General features: G+C 36.3%; 1 long non-coding RNA gene across 1 annotated transcript; it reads left to right on the forward strand.

Annotated features, from left to right (window-relative positions):
* On the forward strand, window positions 1-23,473 carry LOC121674475. The gene is made up of 2 exons (XR_006019629.1): window positions 1-20,145; window positions 22,437-23,473. It is a non-coding gene; the product is annotated as an uncharacterized LOC121674475 (long non-coding RNA).
* The last annotated feature ends 1,428 nt before the right edge of the window (window positions 23,474-24,901 follow it).

A 24,901-nucleotide genomic window follows, 5' to 3' on the forward strand; every position in this document is an offset into this window, starting at 1 on the left:
TTAGTATTTCAGGCTCCAAGAGAAAAAAAAATCTTACTTCAAAACCCATCATCCAGAAACACTACAATCAACACAGTTTAGTTCTGCTTTCTAATTTGTGCAATACTAAGGCTTAATAGCACATATCCATTGACTGATCTAAATGTATCTTTTCTTACTGTATCTATCTACATCTACAGCAAGACTAGAAATGGTTCAATGAAAAGAGTGTGCACTATACAGTGAAGGCTTCTCTAAGTAATTATTTACCCTCAGAACTTTGATAGCTCAAAGCCCATTTTCCACTGTGTTCTTTTTGTTCATCACTGATTTACTGAATGTGACCAGAGAGTCTCTTTCATTAGAGGCTTTAAGCAGCAGATTAGACAAACAGTTATCAGAAAATTTGTTGTACAATTTGTCCTGAATGGGAACAGCAAAATGAATTTGGTGGCTCTCAATGTCCCTTCATCCTACATGCTAGGCTTTTACAAAATTTAACAACAAACTCAAAAGTGAGAGAAGACTTTGACATTTTTGAGCATGAACAAATGCCTTGTCATATCAATGATAGCTTTTTCAATAAGTTCCAAACCATATAGGATTAAGCAACACAACACTGATAACTCTAATCCATATTTTTACAGTCTCTATTATCTTTTATCATTAGAACATAAGTTGAAAAAATTATGATTATAATAGATATTGCAAATACATTTGAAAGTGTATTTGGACACACATATTAAAAGTATCAGACAGCAATGTGTAATCTAAGTTGTCAAATATGTTTTGAACACTATGTTTATAGCCCAGAGAGCAGCTCAATGATTTGTAGAAGGGCAGACATCTGGATCATTATGGTATCTGTATGAACAAAAAATAGAGAGTTGATTTCACAGCCATTTTTGACCTCTCTGACTAATTTCAATCTGACTATGCAAAAACTCTTCCCCAAGCAGACAACAGCATTGTACCCATGTCAATTATTGTAGGCAGTCAATGTATGGCTGCTGAATAAGTGATTCAGTCCTTACAGAATTGGTATTTAGATCTGGCATCTGTTTTTCTTGGCGTCTTTCTCTGCTGATTCTGCCAGCTTCTTAATCTGAGTCTCTTGCTTTCTCTTACATACATAGACATTTTTCCATTGCCTCTCAATTTTCTGGAGCAAGCAACAAGTTGACCTGTCTTCTGTTCTGTGATCCTGTTTTGTTCAGACACAGTGTGCAACACATTCTATAATCCTATCAAGGATATTTCAACCTTTAGCACATTGTTTGATTTTGGTTCCCCTCTCCATTTCTCCATACCCAAAGGACTCTGAGACAAAATGGAGAAAGATCTGAATGCACCATAAAAGGTAGAACACTTGAAGTAACTATAGGAATTTTTCCTCCCAAGTACATATTCCTTAAACATATCAGAAAAAAAGTGCTAGGACACCACAAAAGACATTCAAAACCTGAAGTTTCAAAATGAAAAAAGGCTGCAGAGGCATCAAAAGTCTTGCTGATAACAGATTTCTAACAGGGTTTTCATGGCCAATTTATCACTTCCTTCTCTTTAATTGAGAGGCAGTAAAGACCTTTTCATCTCTGTGTATCCTGAGAACATTAACAGCTATCAAACTTAGACCCACAGCTGCCTAAACATTTACAGGCAATGTCAAATCTAGCTACGGTACAGAACAATATGAGGCAAAGCAGTGTATACTGTAATAGAGTATATTACTATATTACATAGTGTACATATTATATAGTGTAACTCAATATAGTGTAATACTGCTTAAGAGTGCCCAGGATCCTTTGTTAATCCACCCATATTCAAGCACAGTAATTTAAAATGCAAACACATTGATATCGGCCAAGGTCAGAGACAAAAGGCAGGACTAAAAATGCCTCAGCTATCACCCTGAAGGGCATTTCTAATGTTAATCCAGAAATCTAATTAGGCAGCCTGACCAAAAAAAATCCCACTCGAAAAACTAGTGAAGGTCACTAAATTGAATAGATTCCAGCTACCATGTGGAACAACACTAATCATATGGAGCTGTATTCACTGTTCACTTTAGCATTACCAAGCAAAATATTTGCATGTAATGTAAACAGAAAGAGAAGATAGTGCAAAATTAAGTGCTTGGAAATGGAAAACAGAAGAACAATTGGAAATGATGGCCAATATGACCAACATTTCCTACACAGATGTACATGCAGGTGGCTCACAGACATGAGTAGATGAGCTCAGAACATATTTTTGGGAGGGGCTTTGAAGAGGGTTGAAAGCCTGCTTTCTGTGATAACAAGAGGATGGAAAAGAAGTTCTAGAGGCATCTGTTTTGCAAGGATCTTGTGTAATATTTATTCCGGTGCTATGGATCTCTTGCTATCACTACCAGTGGCAACAAAAAAGCACTTGGAGGAAAACAGAATCTTAAAAAAGGGAGGTGTTTCTAAAGAAATATTTTATTGCTACTTATTTGGCATTGCTTCAAGAAAGGTCACAAAGCTCTTGAAAATAGGATTAAGTTTCTGTGAACCTTTCTATAATGTCAGGGCAAAAATTAAAGGAAACCTTGACCTTTCTGATTCTTATGGAGACTTCAGAAAATTACCTTCTCATTTCAGTGCATACTTGCCTCCTGGACTTTTATCAAAGAAGAAGAAGGAAAAAAAAAAAGCCAACAAACTCATAATCATCTCAGGTATATAGAGTATATTTTCTTATCTTCCCTGTAGTATTGACAAAGTTCCACCTAATCAGTTGCTTACCCACCAGTCACTTTCAAAAGTCCCTTCCAATTTATGGCATATTATTGAATCATGAAGTACAAGGGCATGTTGAGCCAACTGGAATTTCTTCTACTGGGCTGCGCAATTAAACACCACTACTTTTCCATGTGCAAATAAAAGGATTATTTTTTTCATTCTTTCTAATTTTTTGGAGTTTTTCTCTCGTATTTAGAAAATCTGATCTTCGTTTGTTTCAAAACTTGATGACATTTGAAGTGCCACACCATTCACTTTAAGATCTGAAAGTAAAGTAGCAAGGCTGACTTTGGGAACCAACAATCGAACTCTTAAAGTCTGTGTGAGGTTTTCTACTTGACACACAAATGAAGAGAGCCTCTGCAGATGTCTGCTTCACACAACCACATGTAGTAAAGGTGTGGTTTCCCCCTCCTCTCCTTCCCCAGGCAAAATGAACTTTCGTTTTTTGCAACATTTCTCTGTGTGGCTGGCACCCATTGCTCCAGACCCCTGGTAACATCCTGCCAAGGATCCCCAGAGAAACCCTTCTGTCCACATAGTGTATCTGTCTGCTACACCTCATCTTTGAATACTATTGGCCATAAATTCCAACATTTAATAGAACAATTTACAATAATTAGGGCATGCTTTTAGAGAAAAGTGGAACTTTGGAGAGGTTGGTAAGAGAGGAGAATAAAGTAGACACATAGGCCATTTGGCTCGACAGACTCAAGAATTTTCTTCCATCTGCCAAGATAGCAGTTAAATAAATTCCTGACAGCATATGTCAGCAAAATTTTCCAGGGCTTTTACATTACCTTTAATAAAAACATTTTTAAGAGTCATGCCATTTTTTCTTACCCTCCAAATGAGTTATTATTGACTTTTACTGACTATGAGCAATCTTAGTAACATTTCAAATACTAGGATAATATTTATTTTATTAGCCAGCACTACTTTTTCCTATTTTTCTACTGGATATCACCTTAAAGGAAATGAAACAGGTAAAAACAATATGCAGAGAATTCTTTTTGAGAATCCAAATCATATTCAGGTGACTGCACTCAAAAGAAATAGCTGTGAATTTAGGGGAGAATTACTGATCTCTTCAAATCTTTCTTTGCTGTCTTATGTATACTCCCAGCACTGTGATTCTGTACTGAATAATACTGATAAATTCTGTACTGAAATCATATTAGCCTTTCACAGGCAGTATACTGACGAGAAAGAAAGAAAGAAAGAAGGAGAGTTTTCCTCTGTTTCCATGTTCTGATTTCTTTGGGATGAATTCTTGAACTCCACCACCAGTGCTATTCATTAAAAATCAAGATTAATTAATGAGAAGACCAGTTTGCTTCACCTTGGCTAACATTCATGGACCAATATGGTTCTTCTGATGTTTATGAAAGCTTCATATTAAAAATATAATTCCATTTAAAGAACTCAGAATTCCAGAAATATACAAAGTTTGCTCTGCCAAGTCTCCATTTGTAATTAAAGGGAGTTAAACAGTGCTCATTCAAACAAAAGGGATTTTCTTATAACTGATTTGTAGCAATATGTGACAGCAATGAGTGGAATTCTTTTTACCCGTAAAAATATCCTACATCTTATTTATAATATGTTTGTAATACTTTGTGTTATTTTTTTGCTGTGGTTTACACAAAAGCAGTTTGTCAAATTGATATTATGGTCTGTGAGTCCCAAGCCTAGTTCTCAGCTATAACCAGGAGCAACTCTGAATCCATTTTAACAATATCAAATTACAACCTTAGGATCTCATTCTTTTTTAATAATTTAGAGTTTAGAGTGAGACTGTCTCCTGGAAGGGCCAGGTTGATTTCAAGTTCTGATTTGCTTCTGTCATCTCTGTCTTTTTGTGGGCTTGAAAGATTACAACACCTAGAAGCTCAGTTGACAACATCACTGTAAGCAAAACCTCTTCTATTTTGATTTTATAGTTTGGATTTTGCAGATACTCAAGATTTTGATAACATTGACTGCATATACTGGCATTAGCTGAGCCAGTTTATGAGCCTACCTATGACTGTACATTATAAAGCAGTTACCATGGGCAAGTTCTGCTGAGTTGCAGGCATTTACAACCTTCCACATAACCCATCAGATCCTTTTTTTTAACAATGAAGTATATGACTCTTCTGTCAGTTTACAAATACAGCTATTTGATTTTTTATGTTACTGAAGTTATATTATTCGTCTTAGGCCATCCCAACCCTTAGGACACTCTATATCTTGCATATTCTGCCACCAGATCTATAACATGTGTTCCCTAATCATTCCTTTCTACATCTGATATTTATCTCTCACTTACATCATGCTCAGTATTGCTTTGTTTTTACTCCCTTGGATTTAAATATTTTAACTTGATTAATTGAACTGGTATTTTGCTGCTAAATCTGAACAATTAAAATCAAGCACAGCAGGAACAATATTCACTTTTTTTTCCTGGTGTTCTTGAACTTCAACAAGTCCTACTGCAACTGCAAGTTAGCTAGTATGCTTCTCTTGCTGCCTTTTAATAATGTGCTAGCATTCCAGGAGTTTTACTCAACAAACAGACTCTTAGGACAAAAAGTCCACTGTATTTTCACCAAAGCTTTCTGCCTTTCTTCTGAAACTGTGAAGAGCTCTTCTGTGCTGCTTTATGAAAAAGGAAGCACCATGAACGACAGGTAAAGTAGAATAATTATTTATTTGAAGCAACTGCCTACAGATACTATAGTAGAAGGATATCCCCACTTCTGCTTTTATTGCTTTCGAATTTCTAAGGAAATTGAATGCAATTGGGTTATAAAAGTGAGTGTGGTATTTCCTGAACAGAAGCATAAATGGAAAAAGCAAGAGATTTGCTTAGCTGTTAGCTGAACTCTAAATTTATTATTTTAACTAGTTATAAGGAGTTTGGGATCTATAGATATGTTTAACTTAAAAGAGGTTGTGTTCTATTGCAACAGAAGTAGCAAAATATTCAACTGTTTTCTATATTTTGATACAGCAATCACCCTCCACAGAAATTCTTAACCAGATCATATGTAAAAAAAAAAAAGCACATAAGCTATGGCACCTGTCAGTGCCATTTTGGAAGAGGGCTTGGGAGAGATAACCAGGCTATTGTTTGTGGACCTACAACCACAGAAACCTGGAAGTAAGACATAGCTAAAGAAATTCAATCTGGTTGCAAGTGTTGACTATCTCACATGAGTCTATGTGGGAGATTTTCACTCATGGACAGTGGATGGTGAAAAAAGGATTAAATTTCTTGAAAGAGATTATTTGGTTATTTGATATTGGCATGGAATTTGCATAGGAAATTATTCAAATTTGTAAATGGGAAAAGACATCAATTTGCACCCAATCTGTAAAAATTCAGAACTGTTTTATAATTTTAACACATCTACTCTACTCATTATAGCAGAACAATGAAAGAAAGTATGAAAGATAGAAAATGAAACTGAATTTTTCTTGGTCAACTGTTGTATGGTGAACTTTCTGTTGACGTCACGTGCAAATCCATTGCAGTCACTCTTGAATAGTAATTATAGGAACACAAGGCTGAGCAGATAATCTTTAAAGAAAAAAAAAAGAATACATGAGAGGATATAAAATAATTTATCCTACTATTTGAGTAGTAGGCCAGTACCCAGTATGTCACACCATTATCCCTCAGGAGTAGTGCTATGTCCAGTACAGTCATAGTGAATATCCAATGTATATCCAGCTTTATGCAAAGCAGAGGCTATAGAACAATTCACTAGATTGCTCTTTCCGTTCCCCAAGTTCTTCATGATCTCAAGCATTTAAAGACATTTAAACACTTCAGACAAAGAAAAAGTTTAGACGCAGAAGCACAAAGTGTTTTCATAACTTTTTTTTCTAAAAGCTTTGCATGTAATTTATATATTTGCTTAAAACTACTCTTCTGCTAATCAGTTGCATCCATAGACAACATTTCCTCTTTCTTTGTTGCAAATGATTTGACTATGAATTACAGCTCTGACACATTCTATTCAATGTGACAACATTCTTAATTCTAGAGACAAGAAGCTCTGGCAGTCTTCTGATGATCTATTCATACGAGATTCTTTTATATACTTTTGCATTTTTACTGTGAAGAAAAATTAACTCTTTGAATTGGGAGTATGAACTCTCAAAGAATCTTCCCCTCAAGAGTTAGGTTCCCCAAACTCTGATTCTTATCGTGGTAATTCTCTTCTTTTGGAAGAATTTCCAATATTTTATAGAAGACACCCCCGTCTGAATGGATACACTGGTATGCAGGAAGCACCATCCTACCCAGAGTCCGCTAAATATGTTCATGGTCGTCAACAGCATTCTGTTATGGGTAAGTAGCTAAATGAGTATCTCCTTCCCAGATCCCGTACTCCCCTTGTTATCACCAACGTATTCAACCGTATTCCACTTAATTCTGTAGAACAGAAGGAAAAATTTATTTTGTGGTTGACAATTTTGCCTGTTTTTCTAGGGAGAAAACTCCATCTTGATGTTCCATTAACAACTGCAATATGAGATGGAAATTTTTACTAAAAAATATAAACTTCTTTCAGATTTTTATTACTGCTCTTATAGGCTTCCCTTTTAGAAAAACAACATAATTTGCTGCTAACAGCTGCCTGAATATGAATCACAACCACTAACCAAATGAAAAAGGCTGTGTAAAAAATAGTTAACTGTCTCTGCACAGATAAGGGATAAATCACAGTGCAACTGCAATGTCTTAGGACCCCTCATGATGGTGTGTTTTCCCATTCAGAAATTCGGTAAAAATCAATAGTTATTACATATATGCAAGGTATATTAATTAATATACTGCATTTGTCTTGAAAGTTCAACATACTTACACAAGGCAGAAAGATCTAAAATGTTCTCTAAAGCTTCTCTGTCTGTTGTTCCACAACTATCTAATGGTTCCATGGTTTAATTAACACTTATGATCTAGCAGCAAAAACTAGTTTTCAGTTTTTCAAGATGATTGTGTATATGAGGTAAAATGAATATATAAGTCAAAATCACTTCACCTCTAAGGGTTGTGAAGAGAAGATGCAATGTCTTGCCTTTCGCCCACAAAAAAATCAGCTTCATATACTGCACAGCACAGAAAAAAACTGTGTTATTCTTCTGTAGTTGACAGATCTTCATCATGTCAATTAGCATTGGAGGGATGTGCAGATGACAGTACGTATCTCTGAATGTATAGGAAGAAAACAACACAGATGGGTCCACGTGTAAATCATGAAAGTGAACTCACAGCCATCAGTCAACAAGCAAATATATCCTGCAGTGCCAATATACTCTTAGTGATACTGAGAAGGAGTATAACTCTCACAACAATTTCCTCAAAGTCAGCAGAACAAGTTGTGGATCGAAACAGAATACAATACAAACGTGGGGAGTTAATAAGTTACAGAAAAAAAAAAAAAAAAGGGTTTTGGCTCAGAAATGAAAGTTTTAGAGTATTATGCAACTTTACTGAAATATGTTATCACATCCAAGCAAGTATCCTGAAAAAAAACTTTTAAAAAATTCCCTCACACATGTTTTCAGTGTCATGATTCAAAGCAATCTTCACTTAAAATAAATCAGAAGATAAGTAGGATACTGTCTAGATCAGCAATCACAACCGCCAGAGTGCCAAGGAATGGAAGGTCATTGGGCAAGTTCTCCAATGTGCAGCATATGCTGTGGTCATGAAAGCTTAAGCCTCATGACCTGCTATGAACACAAGCTGTTCCCAGCTAGTGTTCGATAATTTGCTGTATCATTTACAATAAATATTAAAACAACCAACACAGTATGAAATTGTGTCCACCTGCTTTCTAAGACATAATTGCATATTTGCTAATAGAACAGGCATTAGCAAAGAATCAGTCTGTAACAGATTTTATTGAGAAATTCTAGAAGCATTTAAGCTTAAGAATTAGATTAGAATTTAAAGCTTAAGAAATATATTTTTTGGAAGTGCTAGTCAGCCTTTTCTATAAAAATTTTATTTCACATACAAATCATGGGAGTTTTGTCATTGTCTCTAAAATAAGTAAAATCTCACCCTACTTTAACAACTTCTTAGTTATTAGACCATAGGGAATTCAAAACTGCTTTTCTCCTCATGCATAAAATCTTCAATAATCTATAAAACACTTTTTTCCTGTATACTGTAGCCTTTTGACATGAATACCTGTGTTTCAGAAGCACTGATTTCACCAGTTTGGATTGAGCTATATGCTTCCTTCTGGTGCTTCTAGTTTGTTTCTTACATGACTAGATCTTAACAAAGTGATTCTGACAGGAAGACCATTGTATGTCAAATAGTTAGTGATTTATATAACTGTTTGAATTACCAAAAAGAGGATTTGCATCCACAGACAAGATCTTCACTGCGTGTAATGCAAAAACACATTTAGGGTCAATCCAAAGGTGCATGAAATCAGGGGTCCCAGCCTCTGAAGTCATACAAGATTTACTTGCCATCTGCATTCCTCTTTTCACTCTATCTTATTAAAATAGCTATTTTATTGAGCCATTTGTTGTCAGACCTTTCTTACTGAGATCCAGAAAGAAGTCTGCACCATCTTTTTCTTTCACACACACTCTTATCGTTGCCTTGGTACAAAACTATCTCTCAGGGCTACTCTTGATTCATCTGACTTTTATATTTTGCTGTTCTTCAAACAAAAATTGATTTTCAGAATGCTATGAGGCTGATTAACCTTTTCCCCCAAGAGAACAGCCAAAATTGCTATAGTTGCAGATCTTTAGTTCTGAGGTAATTTACTCTCAGAGACAACAGTTTGAAGACTCTTTTAACTTTTGGTGAAAATAACATTTATTACTACACTATTGCTGAGGGGCTAATACATATTCTAGCTTAACCTGGTTCACTGAGAGTCTGCAAAGACAACCTGGTTGAGAAAATGCTCAGTTAAATAGAGAAAGTCTTGACAGCCTAGAAGGTAACACTTTCGATAGTCAGTGGTCAGATGACAAAAAGATAAGGCAGTATTATGGAATTCAGCTTTCAAAATAAACTATTAACTGGTCATTAAAAACCATGTTGTTTTGTTCCCTCACTTTGAGCAGAAGGAAGATAGCTAAGGTATCCAGTCTCTGATATACCCTTGCAAAATGTATAGCTGACAAAGTTTAGGAAGGCTGGAGAATGAAGACTGCTGAGCAAAATCTAACAGCAGACTCCTTCAGATTAACCTAGAACTCCATTAAGAGGGTTCCTTGGTTAGCAAAAAACATTTCAAAAGAATTATTATTTGGGGAACTTCACAATCAATCATGCTGATAGATGGTTTCATTTGTCTGAGAGAGGACTGTTTCAGTACTGTGACGGGGAAAAAAAGGAACAACAGCAAATTCGGCTGTGAGCCACTTGGCACAGTGGTTCAGCATATGCTGCTTTGCATCACAGTTTTGGAAGGACAGAAAGCTCTTAGAAAAGTAAGTGGACAGAATCAATCTCATACGAGGCAGCCAAAGGCATAAGTGCCATTTTCATCTGAAGATTTCTTCATTAAAAAAACCTGATTCTCCCCATTAAGCAGCAGTCTTTGCTAATAAATGTAACTCATTTTGTTCAAGTATTCATGGAGTAATATTGAAGTGGTGGATTTCCTTACTGAGAATGTCCTGAGCAAGTAAGTACTGAATTAACTGCACTTACAGACTGGGCCATGAACTCTTGCACATAGAAGGATTCAGAATCAAGCTACAACTCAACTACACAGTTTCCATTCAGTGCAAATGATGATGGTCTTTAGAGAGCAGATATTCCTCATCTGACAATCTGCTCCGTGGCCACTGTAATGCTAATGACACTGGTCTTTAATGAAGCCAGTGCTGCTACAGGATTCATCAGAGTGATGAAGGTCAGCTACATCACTCTCAACACGCCTCTTACCAGCACAGGACCCGAAGGGGAAAAACTAATGGCTCATTTGTGGCACAGATGTACCTGCAGGAAAACGTTCCTCTGGTTATTTATGGTTGGATAAAGTCATTTACAGAGTCTCAGTGGAGCCAAAGGGCCATAACCAGACTTGAGAATCTATTTTCTTTTTTAATCTCCACAGGGAGTTCCATATACTGTAACTACATTGCATTCATGGAATGTTCCCCTCAAAGGAAAAGCTGTTTCATCCAAACATATTATTTGAAAGAGGTTTTTTGGATGGGGTTTTCTACAGAATATTTCCCACTAGAAATTCAGGGTGAAATGAAAAATTGGCATGTGTTCAGTGTAATCTACCCATTTAGCTGGGGCAAAAGAAAGCAGGAAATATAAAGGAGAATGAGAGAAAAGAGACAGTTAACCAGTGCCTTCAGTAGTCATCAGAAATACCTGACAAACATACAGTTTAATGTTAATTTTACTCAAGAAAAATATTCTAATGTATAAAAAGGTATTTTTGAAACAGTTTTCCATCAGAAGAAAGGGGGTTCTGTATTTTCACTTATGAACAGATTGAGGACAAAAAATCTCAATGCTTCCCATGTGACAAAACTCCTTTTACAGATAATTTCTTCCAATGACTGGCAAGGATTTCTCTTTGATGACTGTAAGCAGAAGTTAATCAGAATAAAAGACTATGTGAACCTTTAGATGGACAAAGCTGAGGTATTTCAGAAGATGCAATGCAAAGACAGAAACAGAACATAGAAAGAGAAGTCAGCATACGAATGAAGTGCAGGGTTGGGAAGCAACTGAAAAAAGATGGTTAAAGCTTAAGTAAAGTCTTCCTGTTAGTGGTCTCGACTATTTTTTCTATCTTAACCCTCCAAACATAATTTATTAAGGATTCTTGTTACAGCTACATGGTAGTCCTAGTACATGATTTAATAATCTTTAAAAAATTTGTTGCTTAACTTTCACAAGGCTTTTTTTCCCACTACTTGAAGAGTGAAAAATGATCATTCTTTAGATAGTTTCATATATTTAGGACACTTTCTGCACACACGTGCATCAACATTGAATTATGCCATCTTCATATTGTTTGTCATGCACAAAACAGAACATCACTTTTAAATTACCAGATCTGTAAAATATCTGTCTCAAAAACATTTTACACAATTTTTACATTTCACATTTAATCACCCCATCATAAAGTGAATCACCATTTCTTCAGTGACCCCATCATAAGGTTTATACTAAGAAATAAAATATTTTTTCTGATTTCAGTATCAGTTCTGCATTAGCCTTCCCTAAAAAGTCAAGATAGATCCTGACATTTGTGCCATTTTATATAAGGAAGGATTTTCATCTTATTTCCCAAATTCTGTAATTTAAAACACTGTTCAAATCCTGTGTTATGTTGTCTTAGTTGCTAATCCTTTGGTCTTAACAGAATAATATAAACTCATAAATAAAATCATTTTGCTTTTCTACTATATAGTCAATCAACTTAGTCAGAAAGTACTAAGCAGATCTATAGTCACCATGCTCCCCCAAAACAAAACAACCACCAAATACAACAAACAAAACCAAGCAAACAAACAGAAAGAAACAAAAATTTTCATAAACAAGATAGATGTGTGCATAAAACAGAGGAACCAATAGTTACTATTTCACATGTAGCACATATGTTCATGACAAACACTTTCATTCTCTACATAATTTCAGTAAATCCTGCAGGCTATTGTGATTTTTTCATAACAGTGATTAGATTAACCCACTGCAAAAATCACAAGTAACTTACAGAAATTTTTTGAACATTTGCATGCAGTTCTGAAATTTATGATTGTGTTTAAATTTATTAATTATTTACTTATGCATTCAAAAATAAAATATGGAAGTTTTTAAATTGTTAATGATGACAAGAAAAAGTTAAAAAAAGTCAGATCTGGATCTCCTCCATCAATGTAAACAGTAAGACACTTCTACATGATTACAATACTACCCTTAAGTCATGATACTTTTCAGAAGAATGTATATTCATACCAGCAAATCAATTGTTCGTTTCCTATCAGATATAGCTTTTTTAACTTAATTTCCTAGTGGAAACCACCATGGTAAATGACAGAGTTTACAGAGCCATGAAACAGGCAGAAGAAGCATGCTGAGCATGTTAAAGAATAAGTGAGTTTTTGTAACCGTTCTTTGTGCGATTTATATGATATCATATGGTCTACTACTTCAAAAAAATGAAGGTTCAGTGGCCTACTTTTAAATACAGATTTGAAAATCATAATGCAAAGCATAAAATAATAATTAGTATATTTTCATGGGTTCTTTTTAGAAGCTTGCACAGTGTTACAGTTGTTCAGCATGTGACATTTTGACACAAAGGCATGATAGACTCCTCAAATCCATAAAATGAAAATGCACTTGCTTAAAGTAGAATACATATTTATACAGAAAGATGAAGAGTCAAGATACAAACTGTGCCTGTTCACCTATACTTATTTTAGCCCTATCTCAAAATACATTAACAAGTGAAGCAATCCAGCTGCTAGTGAACAGCTGTGAGTTCCACAAACTGTCTCTGGACTTACTAACTGGAATAAAATATTGCCTACACTGCTTCTAAACAAAAATGTAGGGGAGTGCAATTTAAATTTAACAACATGGCTTTTCTGTAAGCACACTAAAGCATACTCTAGTCACAGAATAACCTTCAATGAAACCAATAAGCATTAAAAATTTAAATAGCTTCCAGGATTGGGGACACAGAATTTACTACAGGGTACCGACAGCCTCAATTTGGCAAGGCCAGAGTGTTTTGCTGAATAAGGAGATCAAAATATGCATAAAGTTTAGCTGTAAAATATTTTAACAAGTATGGCCCATAATGAAGAATTAAGTGAAAATCAAGTATGTTTCTAATCTATCAAATGTATTTTTTGCTTGAAGCTAACCAAACTTCTTTCACACATGTTTTTAATGGCACAGACTTTTAAATTTTATTTCTTCCCTTGCAATATGTTCAACCATTCAATGGACTACGGTTTTAATATTTGGTTCATGTCTTGTAAATTGATCTATGAAAAATCAAAAAGTGTTCAAGAGATCAGTTGTAGCCTAAACAAAAATCAAATATTAGCTCCTGAAGAGCATTAGCTGGGGTTTTCTACAATATAAATTATTACCTGTACTATTGAATTCCTTATAAGAAATATATTGAGAAAATACTTGCACCTTTCAAGTTTCCCTGGACAGCTTTTATGAAATCTAGTTCTTAGTCCACCAAGTCCTTCATCCTTATTTAAAATGAATATGAATTTTAACACATGTTCACAGATAGTTACCTAGAAAATTTTAGCATGCTTTGGACATAATTCAAAAAACATTATTCTCAGAAGCATTTGCAATTCTAGCTGGATACTCCTTGAGAAGTACACACACAGAAAGGTGAAAAGATTAGCCTCTGTCACGATGGATGTGTCAGAGTCTCCATTACCCAGATCAAATTTAGCTATAGTTTGCATAAGGAAGAAGAGTGATTTACCTTGGGTCAAAGATTCAGTGCTCCATAAAAGGGTACAATTTTCAGCGACCATATCTATGGCTGTCACTTGTCACTGTAGGGATCAATTTAACTTTACAGCATCCAAAGCATTTTTTATTCCTTTTTGCTGCCACAGCACAACTCAACACAATTATTTCATGGAGTGCTCTTAAGTTCCCAGTGGGCACTTAAGACTGAGGGTAATTGTGTAATAGAATACAGTCTGACTGGCTGCAGCCTACTGGCTTTCTTGCACTTCAGAAAAAAACCACATCAAAACAAACCAAACCCCCAGCATCCAAAAACCTCCTTCACTCTTCTACTCTTCAAAGCATGATGATAGGGGACTTAATGATTTTTCTAATAGAGCAAAAAAAAGGGAGGGGGAGGATAATGTGAATATCTAAGGAATGCTAACAAAATTCAGAAAAAGAAAAAATTGGCCACAAGCATTCAGTACAAATTGAATTAACTGCATGCAGAGTAAAGACTGATTTGAACTCACTCATAAAAGCAGCATAAAGGAGAAATCTAGGCCTTCAGACAAGAAGTTCTGATGTAAGTTTAAATGCTATACAAGGTTATACCATCCAAAGGCTCAGGTTTTAATATGTGTTTGTCTTTAGCTCACCTGGTAAATCTGGCAAACAGAATTAGTTATGCAAGCCATCCACTCAACGTCGCCTCAAAGAGAATAAGTAGTTATAGCACTTCTCCATCATATGCTTTTTAAAAAAGTTTTTTCCTATTTAATATTTTTATTGCATACAGGTGGTATACAACATCATGCTGGTATGCAACAGCAAACTGAATGTGTTTTATAAAAACAGTTATAGAACAAATATTTTTCAGTACTTAATAGCATTGTCATCCACCTTGTTTTCAACTTAAAAAGTCAGATTTCAAGGGGAAGCTGAAGGAGAGGTGATAGACCCTTTCACTCTAAAAAAACCCCTACATAAGAGTTCCTGCTGTTTCTGCTTTGAAATTAGTTAGAGGGGGGGCTAAATGCTAATAAATTATTCAGTAAAATGTGCGCAATTAAATGCCATTTACAGTATTTTAAACATTATTTTCAAGCTTTCTTTTAAGGAGGTGTAGTCACGGAAAAACAGGGCTAGCAAGGTATTTTACCATATGAACATTTAATGCTTTAAAATTATTGCCTTCAAAGGGAGGCAGTAGCTCTAAATAAGACAATATGCTGTTTTATCTGATTTGATTTGAAACCTCAAGGTCTCTATATACTCATGCTGCACCCAGAAATTTTGCAAACACGCATTTATTTCCCACATTCAGTGAGGCTGCTCAAGCCTTTAACTACGTATTTATATGGTTTTTGAGGAAAACATGTAAATCGTCCATCTACTGATAGGTGACAGGAAAATTAAAGGAAATAATTGCTGCTTTAGTGTATATATATATATATTTGTTTATTTTTTTCTCCTCAACCCCCAGTTCAGAGACTTAAACCAATTCAAGGACTTGGGTGGGTATGGAAGGTGTGCTGCAGAGACAGCCGGTCTCTGAATCAGCAGGTTACACATCACTGTACTGCAATCTAGATGAACTTTCAAGATTAAGGCATTTCTTTCTTACTTACAAGAATAACTCATGTACTGATTGTGGTGTTTTAAAGTACATTGTCTAGTCTTTAATTATCTAATTACAGCATATGTTTTGAGATAAACCTGAAAGTATAAATAATGGGGTATTTCTATCTAAAGGTCCAGCTCTTCTGTTTGGGGCTGAGAACAATCTCCCCTTACAGCAATTACTCTGGCTAAACCTTGTTTAGAGAGATAGATGACCAAGACCACTAAAACCGTTCTTAATCTTATGGGTAGAATTACAAGCAAAATAGTGAATTTTCAATACTGATTATAGAGTGTGTATTTCAGTACTGATTATTGAAAGAGTTAGAAAATTATAATGCTTCTTTTCAGCTTCAAATCACTACAGCTGTGCATGAATCTTTGCCAAATATAAGAAACACACAATTTTTTTCCTATATATATGTTACTTGAAGAATACTGGAAATATTATGATTTGGTGCGTACACTGTAAAAAAAATTTCATGTTAATTACAGGAGTTCCAAATGGTGTCTGCTTTTCTATCATTAAAATACTAAAACTTCAGTAAGAGTAAATACACAGGCTTGTAAATACAGATTGGTCAATTCCATGTTTTAAAGGAAAAACTTCATAGTTTTTGCCTTATTTATTTTTAAGATGTTTTAAATAAGGAAAATTTTCTAAAAGCAATCATCGTTGTGGCTTTTATGGTGTATCAAATATTCCCCAGAAGACTGTTTTACATGTGAAATATATCAAAAAATATCAGTTTAATAAATTCAAGAGCCACCTTTATCAGAAAGCAAGTAAGGAATATGAATGCCACTGCTAAGGAAACAAAACCTGCTTGGTACTAAATTTATTTCATCCCAACAAAAGAAATTCAGGAAAACTTCAAAAAGACAAACAAACAGACAAACAAAAACAAGCCACAGGCTTTAAAAATGTGTAAAAGAGTTCTGTCTCTTCATAATATAAAAAGAGAAGCCTGTCAATCCTTTGCTGGAATTCAGAAATTGCATTCTCTCCCTCCAGCTGCCCTACTGAGAGGGCCATATGACCCCATAGCCCACTAAATACAGTATCGCTAAGAATAGGCCGTAAGTGTTATACTGATGTTGCAAGGCCTCAGACCTGAGCTTTGTCAGGATTACTCTGTACTTTTCTTGGCCTGCCTGGAACTTTGTTTTAGCTTGTTTAGCTATAGCAGCCTGACTAGGTGGCTATGACTAGTTTGCTTTATTTTAGCATAACTTTGTATCGTATAACTGTAATCCTGTACAAACTTTTGCAACAAGTAGTTATTCTGTGTAGAACAAAATATTAATGGCTCTAGCGTGATGGTGTAATGTAGAGAAACACAGGCTTGGTATGACAGCGGAGGCTTTAAAAGCATGTTGCAAACTTTGCGTGCAATGTAGAGGAGCACTGGCATGGGATGGTAAGAGAAGTGACCCAGGGTTGGCTCTAGAGAGCCCAGACCTATAAACTTAACTATGGACAATTAAAGGAATGCAGGGTAACAAGGAAAACAACAACAAGTATCCAGCATATTCAAAATACTTTGTATATAGCAAATTCAGCTTTAACATGGACCTACAGACCTGCAAAGAAAGAGCAAAGTTTGCAGTATGTGTTAGAAGAAGGTAAAAATGACCCTAAGCAGCTCCTACAGTGAGGAGGAGGCAATTACCATTAACATCATATTGCTCTTGTCAATGGACTCAGGATCCTGAAAACTTGCATATCCAACTGAAGATGTCAACTGCAAGAACCCAAGGAGCAGTGGAAGGGTGAACATAAATGCAAGGAAAGAAGTAGATAAAAAGAAGACCATGCTTAATAATTTTACTTTATTACTATTACTGATTTTTCTACAATACAGGAGGGTTTCTGCATTTGTTTTTTCTTTATTTTTCTGTCACAAATTTGAAGCAATGAATATTCTTTAAATACCTATTTAAGATTTCAATTACACAAAGAAAAATTATTGGCTTTACATATGTAAGATTTGTTTACTTTTTGCCCTTAGGAAGACAGAAACTTAAATTTAGACTCCTGAAAAAATGTACTGAAAGATTTTTTTAGTGTTTCAACACAAGAAAATAACCTTCTAGTTCAGTCAAACTCATGCAACCTGATGTTCATTTGGAACAGTTTCCCCCACAATCTTCCACAAACTGTTTTTCCTTCTACATACCCTATTTTCCTGTTTGTATGTACCAACCTTTAAATTTAAAAAGAATCCATAGGGGTCTATAGATTTGTTCAGCCATTTGAAGAAAAAAGATTTTTATGCTTTGTTGTCTGTCACTTTTAAGATATTTAATCCTAACAGAATATGATTTGAATAACATTTTTAATTTCAGCTTCAATTAACAGAGAATGGGAAAAATATTTGATATAATTCATTTATTTCTATAACAACCTGCTCTGACAAGACTGCATTATACTTCAGGCTACCATCTGGAGCATCTGTACACATATTTCTTAAACTGTGAAGTGGGCAATATATCAGCACAAAGTGCATGCTACAACAACAGAGTGATATTGAGATCCTTCAGAAGGATCATCCCTTCTCAAATGAAAATACCTTTAGCCAAAATTTTGCAGATGCCCTTTCCAAAAAAAAAAAAAAGGAGTATATACCCCACACATCACCAGAACATATGGGCTGCTACCTGCAAAACAGGAACATGTAAGTAAAAACATTAGAAGAGACTACATAGAACATGGTTTCCCCATGGAAATATTTCTACAGGACAAGCAGCCTATAGGCAGAGTAGGTTGCAGATATTTTAGCACCAGGTAACAAATATCAAAGCTGAAGGTATCCATAAAGCTACTAATTTTCACTTTTTCACACACATATCACAGCTACTTCAAGCAGATCTGGAAATCTGAAAGACTATGGGGTTTGATTGAAACAAGTGCTATTTCCTTACTAGCTATGCTAATTCAGCAAAATGGTAAAACTGAGCTGAATCATCATGCTAATCTGTGAGAAGCTTTAAAATACTAGCTGCAAAATGAATACACATTTTATATTTATTCATAAAGCCAAGAGACTAAAAATCTGAATATTACTTATGTCGGCTGAACTTTACACTACAGAGCAAGAATTCTAATATCAAAACTTTAAAATTAAAACCCAAACCTAATATGAGGTACAGTCACAACTATTTGGAATAGAATTGGCTTTCATTTATATCACATTATTATAATGTGCAGATAGTACACATTTCCTGATAGAGCTGTTAATTATGTTCGTGTTCCAGTACGAGACACATGCACAAGATGTTTCATTAAAAAGTAGCAGGTAAGAGAAACAGGTATACTGTTTGCATCAGAATTCTAGCTGCAGAGGACCTTAAAAATATCTACAATTGCACTTTCAGTTTCACATTCAGTTTTCAATCTCCTATAAACCAAAATGCCTGAACATTAACATGAAATATTACCACCCTTCTGAAACCCATCAATCACCTTTTCTCACAAGAGGATAAATGGGGTAGAAGCTACACAAACACATTCAAGTGCTGTTCCAAAACAGAGTAGTGCATGCAACCAGCAGGCTCCAGAGAAGTTCTGCAGCATTCGAAACATGCAAAAAAACTGATAAACAGCCTCAGCCTTCTAAATGTCAGAGAGCATCCAGGCACAGCTCCAGAGACAAGATATCCTGGTTGAAGATACTGCTTCAGAAAACAATTCAGAGACCTGTCTTCCTCCTAAAGCTGATCCACAGAATTCCTTCTTCACTAAATGTACAAAGAGATAACCCTTCCGTGCCTTTTCTTCTTGGAAGTTGTGTGTTGCCTGAATAGGCTCTGCTTCAGTAGGGAAATATGTCTAGAAGATTCAAGATAAGCATCCTCCATTGCTGCAAATAGTTGGTCCGAAAGCTGTGACTGACCAGAAGGCACTATGGTTACGCTGCAACATGTCAAAGGTTGTGCTTGCATACTCAAGAGCTGAGCAGGCTGGAAACAATAAGGCTGCATACATCTGGTCTCAATCGACCCCAAATCCCTTAGTCTACTACTTCCTGTCTGCTATAAGCTCCACTGAATACTCAAAATGAAGAATCAAGACAGTTCAGCAGAGGAGGAAGAGAGGAAGGGTACCCCAAAAAAAATTAAAGGTAAGAAAATAAATTAATGTAAGAACAGTTAGGAGATCAGTTAACAATTTTTCTGATCAAAATTATGGCAAAATTATAATTTTGGTTACAGGAAATTTAATTAAAATGTGGTGAGATTTGATGTAGATGAGTTTTCATCTACAGGAGGACTCAGTACTTCAGTAACCCTAAGGACAAGAAGCCTAAGGACATCTATGGATTATATTTCCTGGTAAGTTTATTATATGCATTAAGGGAAAAAAAGGAAAAAGAAAATGGCTCAGAAAATTGTAATTCTCCAAAACGTATGGAGAACCCTATTCTTTCTAACAAGTGACTTATTTTCTATGTCTGAAATGTCTTCAGTTCATAATTTACTTTAGGGATTAGAAATTTTTAAAAGTTCAAATGAGTCCCAGTTGTCATGTTATGCCAATGTAATGACATTGTTATGTGTAATATATCATCAAACTGACAATTTTGTAGTACAAAGGGGAATGAAAGATAATGGATTACAATGAAGGACCTTGAAAAGGTAGGTTTCAGAGTTTAAGGATTTCAGCTTAGGAAGAAATCCTTTCTCAGGGTTGTTCATCTCATTATTTTATTTTCTCCTTCATTTAGGCTTAAAACGTTGGTAACAATCTAATGACTACCCAATGCTTCTAACAACTGTATTTTTAATAGTGGCCTTGCTTCACAGCATTCTATATTGCTGCCAATAGTCTGGCAAAGTCTCTGAAAATTACAGACATTAAAAATGGTCATTCCCTATATGTAATGCTCTGGCCATTGTCCATTTTTTTAATATTAAATGAACAAAATCCAATAAATGATTTTTCCTCAGGCTCAAGACATTTTTTCTCCTTAGAATTTATGTGAAACCAGTATGCATGATAAAGAAGAAACTAAAATACATTTTACTGATGGTGGCATGTACCCAAAATCATAACAGAGCACTGTAAATGCATAAATTCTCTAAATACCTTGTGAAAATATGTCTCTCCTTTTATTTGATTATATACATACACAGGCATATATCTTTAACAAAAGTAGAACAGCTACAAAAAGGAAGGAAAGACATAGACTGCAAAATAGCCCATAGCCTTGTGGCAGCTTCCTGCTGCAATTAGAGCCGGGGCTTGTACCAGACTTTCCCACATATCAACAGCATATTCTAGCAATTCTGAGTTAGTTGCTCAATTTTTCAATCTGAAAATGCTCCATCTGAAATGCTCATAAAGGAGAAGTTGATTCTTATTTTTAAACGTCTTCATAACTTTGGATATTGGAAAAGTACTTGGGGGCAAACTGGTCCATCTCTGAAAACACTGAATCCATCCATAGAATAGCATAAGCTGGTAGAGCTTCACTCAGTTTAAGAAAACTGCTCACTCCATGCAGATGAGACTGAGAATACATCCAAAGTTCTTCCCCTTATAATTTCATGCAATTTGAAGTCATTGTTCCTCAGGTATCAGTATTGGGACCCATGCTGTTTAATACCTTTTTCAGCAACACAGAGAGTGGGATTGAGTGCAAGTTTGATGATGACACCAAGGTGTGTGGTCTGTTTGACACCGGGGAAGGGTTGCCATCCAGATGGGCCTTGACAGGCTTCAGAGGTGGGCCCATGGGAACCACATGAAGTTGAACAAGGCCAAGTGCAAGGTGCTGCATTTGGATCGGAGAAATTCCAAGCTCAAATAGAGTTTGGGCAGAGAATGGATGGATTGAGTGAAGCCCAGAGAAGAAGGACTTGTGGGTGTTGGTTGATGAGAAGCACAATATGAGCTGGCAATATGTGTTTTCAGCCCAGAAAGCCAAACATGTACATGGTGGCATCAACAGTAGCATGGCTAGCATGGCTAGCATGGGTGAGGGAGGTGTTCTTCTCCCTCTCCTCTGCTCTCCTGAGACCCCACCTGGAGCGCTGCATCCAGATCTGGGTTTCCCAGCAAAAGAAGGATGTGAACCTGCTGAAGCGAGTTCAGAGGTGGGCCATGAAAGATGATCAGAGGGCTGGAACCCCTCATCTATGAGGACAGGCTGAGGGAGTTGGGGTTGTTCAGCCTGGAGAAGAGCAGGCTCCAAGGAGACCATACAGCACCTTCCAGCACCTAAAGGGAACCTACAAGAAGGCTGGAGAGACTTGTCACAAGGACATGTAGTGATAAAACAAGGGGTGATGGCTTTAAACTAAAAGAGAGTAGGTTTAGATAGATACTAGGAAGAAATACGTTACTGTGAGGGTACTGGAACAGGTTCCCTAGAAAAGCTGTGGATGCCCCATTCCTGAAAGTGTTCAAGGCCAGCTTGGATAGGGATTTGAGACACCTGGTCTAGTGGAAACTCTCCCTGCCTGTAGCAGAGGGGTTGGGAGGAGATGATCTTTAAGGTCCCTTCCAAACAAAAGCATTCTATGATTCCATTATCAAAGACTTTGCATGTCCAAATTCTAATGGCTGCAAAAAGCCTGAAAAACTAAATACATCTCTGAAATGCCACTTGTATTGTATGTAGGTGGCAAGATTTGAGCAACATGAGGGCTACAGGGATGGCTTCTTTGGCAGGAGATCAGAAGGAGTCTTGTCCCAGACACAGCTGGTTTCAGCCTTCTCCACAAAGGACCCACAACTGGGCAAAGTGGACGTTGTCGGCCATTTGTGCAGTTCCTCTGGGATAGCATATTTAAAGAGAGCGGAGAAAGGAGAGAGTGTGAGAAACAATCCTACAAGCATCAAGCAACAATCCTACAAGCATACTCCTACAAGGAGTGTGAGGATGGCATACTTTGCAACCCTTGCTGGAGCAATTTATTTCCCTGCAGCCCATGTACTTGACCACACTGGAATAAATATCCATCTTGCAGCCCTCGAAGGACTCCACTCTGGAATGTTGTTGTTTATTTCCCTTTAAGATTAAGATATAAAAGAACATATGTTTTGTGTGTATATTTTCAGATTCCCAGACCTACCATTTTTTAGTCATAATGCACCACCATGGTAAAGGTTGCTTTCTAATGCAAGCTTCATAATGGTTTTGAGTTAAATTCTTGTATTTTCTGGAGTTCTGAGTGCCACAGATCTATAGCACAAGTTTATGAAGATTTACTTGCTATCAAATATCATAAACTAATTCAATGATTTATAAATTAGGAGATCAGAGGATTGGACTCAAATCAAACAAGGCAATAGCACTATTTTGATATGTCTTTTATGAAGAATTATCCTTAGATTTTTCACACTTTTTGTATTGTTCAATAACAATTTCTGTACATGGATGCACAAATGTGAATATGTATAGATAAATAAAATAAATGCTTGAATGTTTATATGCATAAAAAATATGCACACATATCTAGCCCTTGAGAGAGCATGCTGTGCATCTGACTCTCAGATTACAGGAAACACATTTGATTATTTGCATGTACAAAGCTATATTTGGTAGTACATTTTAAGTTTTTACAGTTAAGTGAGGCTCAGCTGGGAGGTTATTCTGAATGCTAAGATGCCATTGGAGAATGTTACTTCTCTGACAATAAAGAGATTGACTCTTGATTCGTAGTGCTGCATCATTCACTCTTGTCACTTTTTAGCTAATGGAACTTACTTGGGAGCTCAAGCCTGTTCCCTGAGTCAGATTGTTTCAGCCAACTCAGCCCACCTCTGTTAGTTCCTGTCATTAAACAAAACTCTAATTCTGTCTGGTCCAAACCAGCAGAACCTATTCAAAGTCAGAAGATTGCTTTATTGGCATACAGGTGTCTTCTCTCTCCCTTTTAGTCTGCCGAATACCTCCCCCAAAAAAACTTAACCAACAGATACCCATTTGATTTTATCAACAGCTGGTATACTTCTTGAAGAAAAAGTATGTTAGAATCTTTGCTAACTTTCAATTGCCATTCCACCACTACAGTGGAAGTATTGGGAGGCAACAAAACTGTGTAGAAAATGTTAACTCTTTAGCAGTTGGGTACTGCTTATAAATTTAAGTCTATGCCACCACATAAAAAATACACAATTGCCAAGAACTCAATTTATCTCAGCAAGAATGTGCTTTACCACATTTTGTGCATATCACTTTATCATAAGTGGATTTCCATTTCTCAGAGTTTTAGTTGTCAATAGCACAACACTATTCCCACAGAAAAAAATATGACCACCTGTTTTTTATTGTCACATGAATAAATCATGCCAAAGATTGACATGCTCACAGAAATGTGTGATTTCTTTTTTTTTGTTTTGTTTTTATTTTGGCAGCTGTGCACATGTGTTTATTTCCTGAGGTGAAAATTTGGTCAGGGCATGTGGCAATCTGTTAACCCACTGCTTTTGTGACACCATGCTCCCTCTCTTGCTCTCCCTTGCCCTTAGCCTTGGCCGCTCCCTCAGGCTCTCCCTATTGATTTCTCTACCCCAACCCCACCCATGTACCACCCCTGAGCCCCTGACAAAAACCCCCCATGCCCAGACCTCATGAGGTCCCTCTGACAAAACCCCCCATGCCCAGACCTCACAAGGTCTCTCTGCCTCTGGGGATTGTGGGGACAAGATGTGAATAAAGCCCTCATGGAAGATCCTTCTTGCCTCCTTCGCCATCACTGGTTGTAGTGCTGATATCTGCCAGAGCAAGGTCACAATTGTCCAAAATGGACTCCAGGATGCAACCAGGTTGCATTGCCCTAAGCATCCCCGCTGAGCTCTCAGGAAGCTCCAGCCTCCTAAGGTAAATCTAGCAGTTACAACAAGGGTAGAAGGAATTTGATTAGGGTAAGTCAGAATGGGGGAAAATAACTGAGGAAAAAGACATAAAAGGCCTATGAAAACATGGAAAGAAAGCAAATAGGGAAAATGGAGGGCTGATGGTGTAAAGAGCCTGAAGGAGAGAATGGTACAGAACTGAATCAAGCAGCAAATCAACATAAAAGAACAAATGTCCAAATTAAAAACTCTGAAAGTCACCTGGAATTGATGGCACCCATCTCC

Source organism: Corvus kubaryi, unplaced genomic scaffold (assembly GCF_017639235.1).
Source record: "Corvus kubaryi isolate FWS band 111438036 unplaced genomic scaffold, C.kubaryi_AGA036_p1.0 68, whole genome shotgun sequence".
Classification (NCBI taxonomy): domain Eukaryota; kingdom Metazoa; phylum Chordata; class Aves; order Passeriformes; family Corvidae; genus Corvus; species Corvus kubaryi.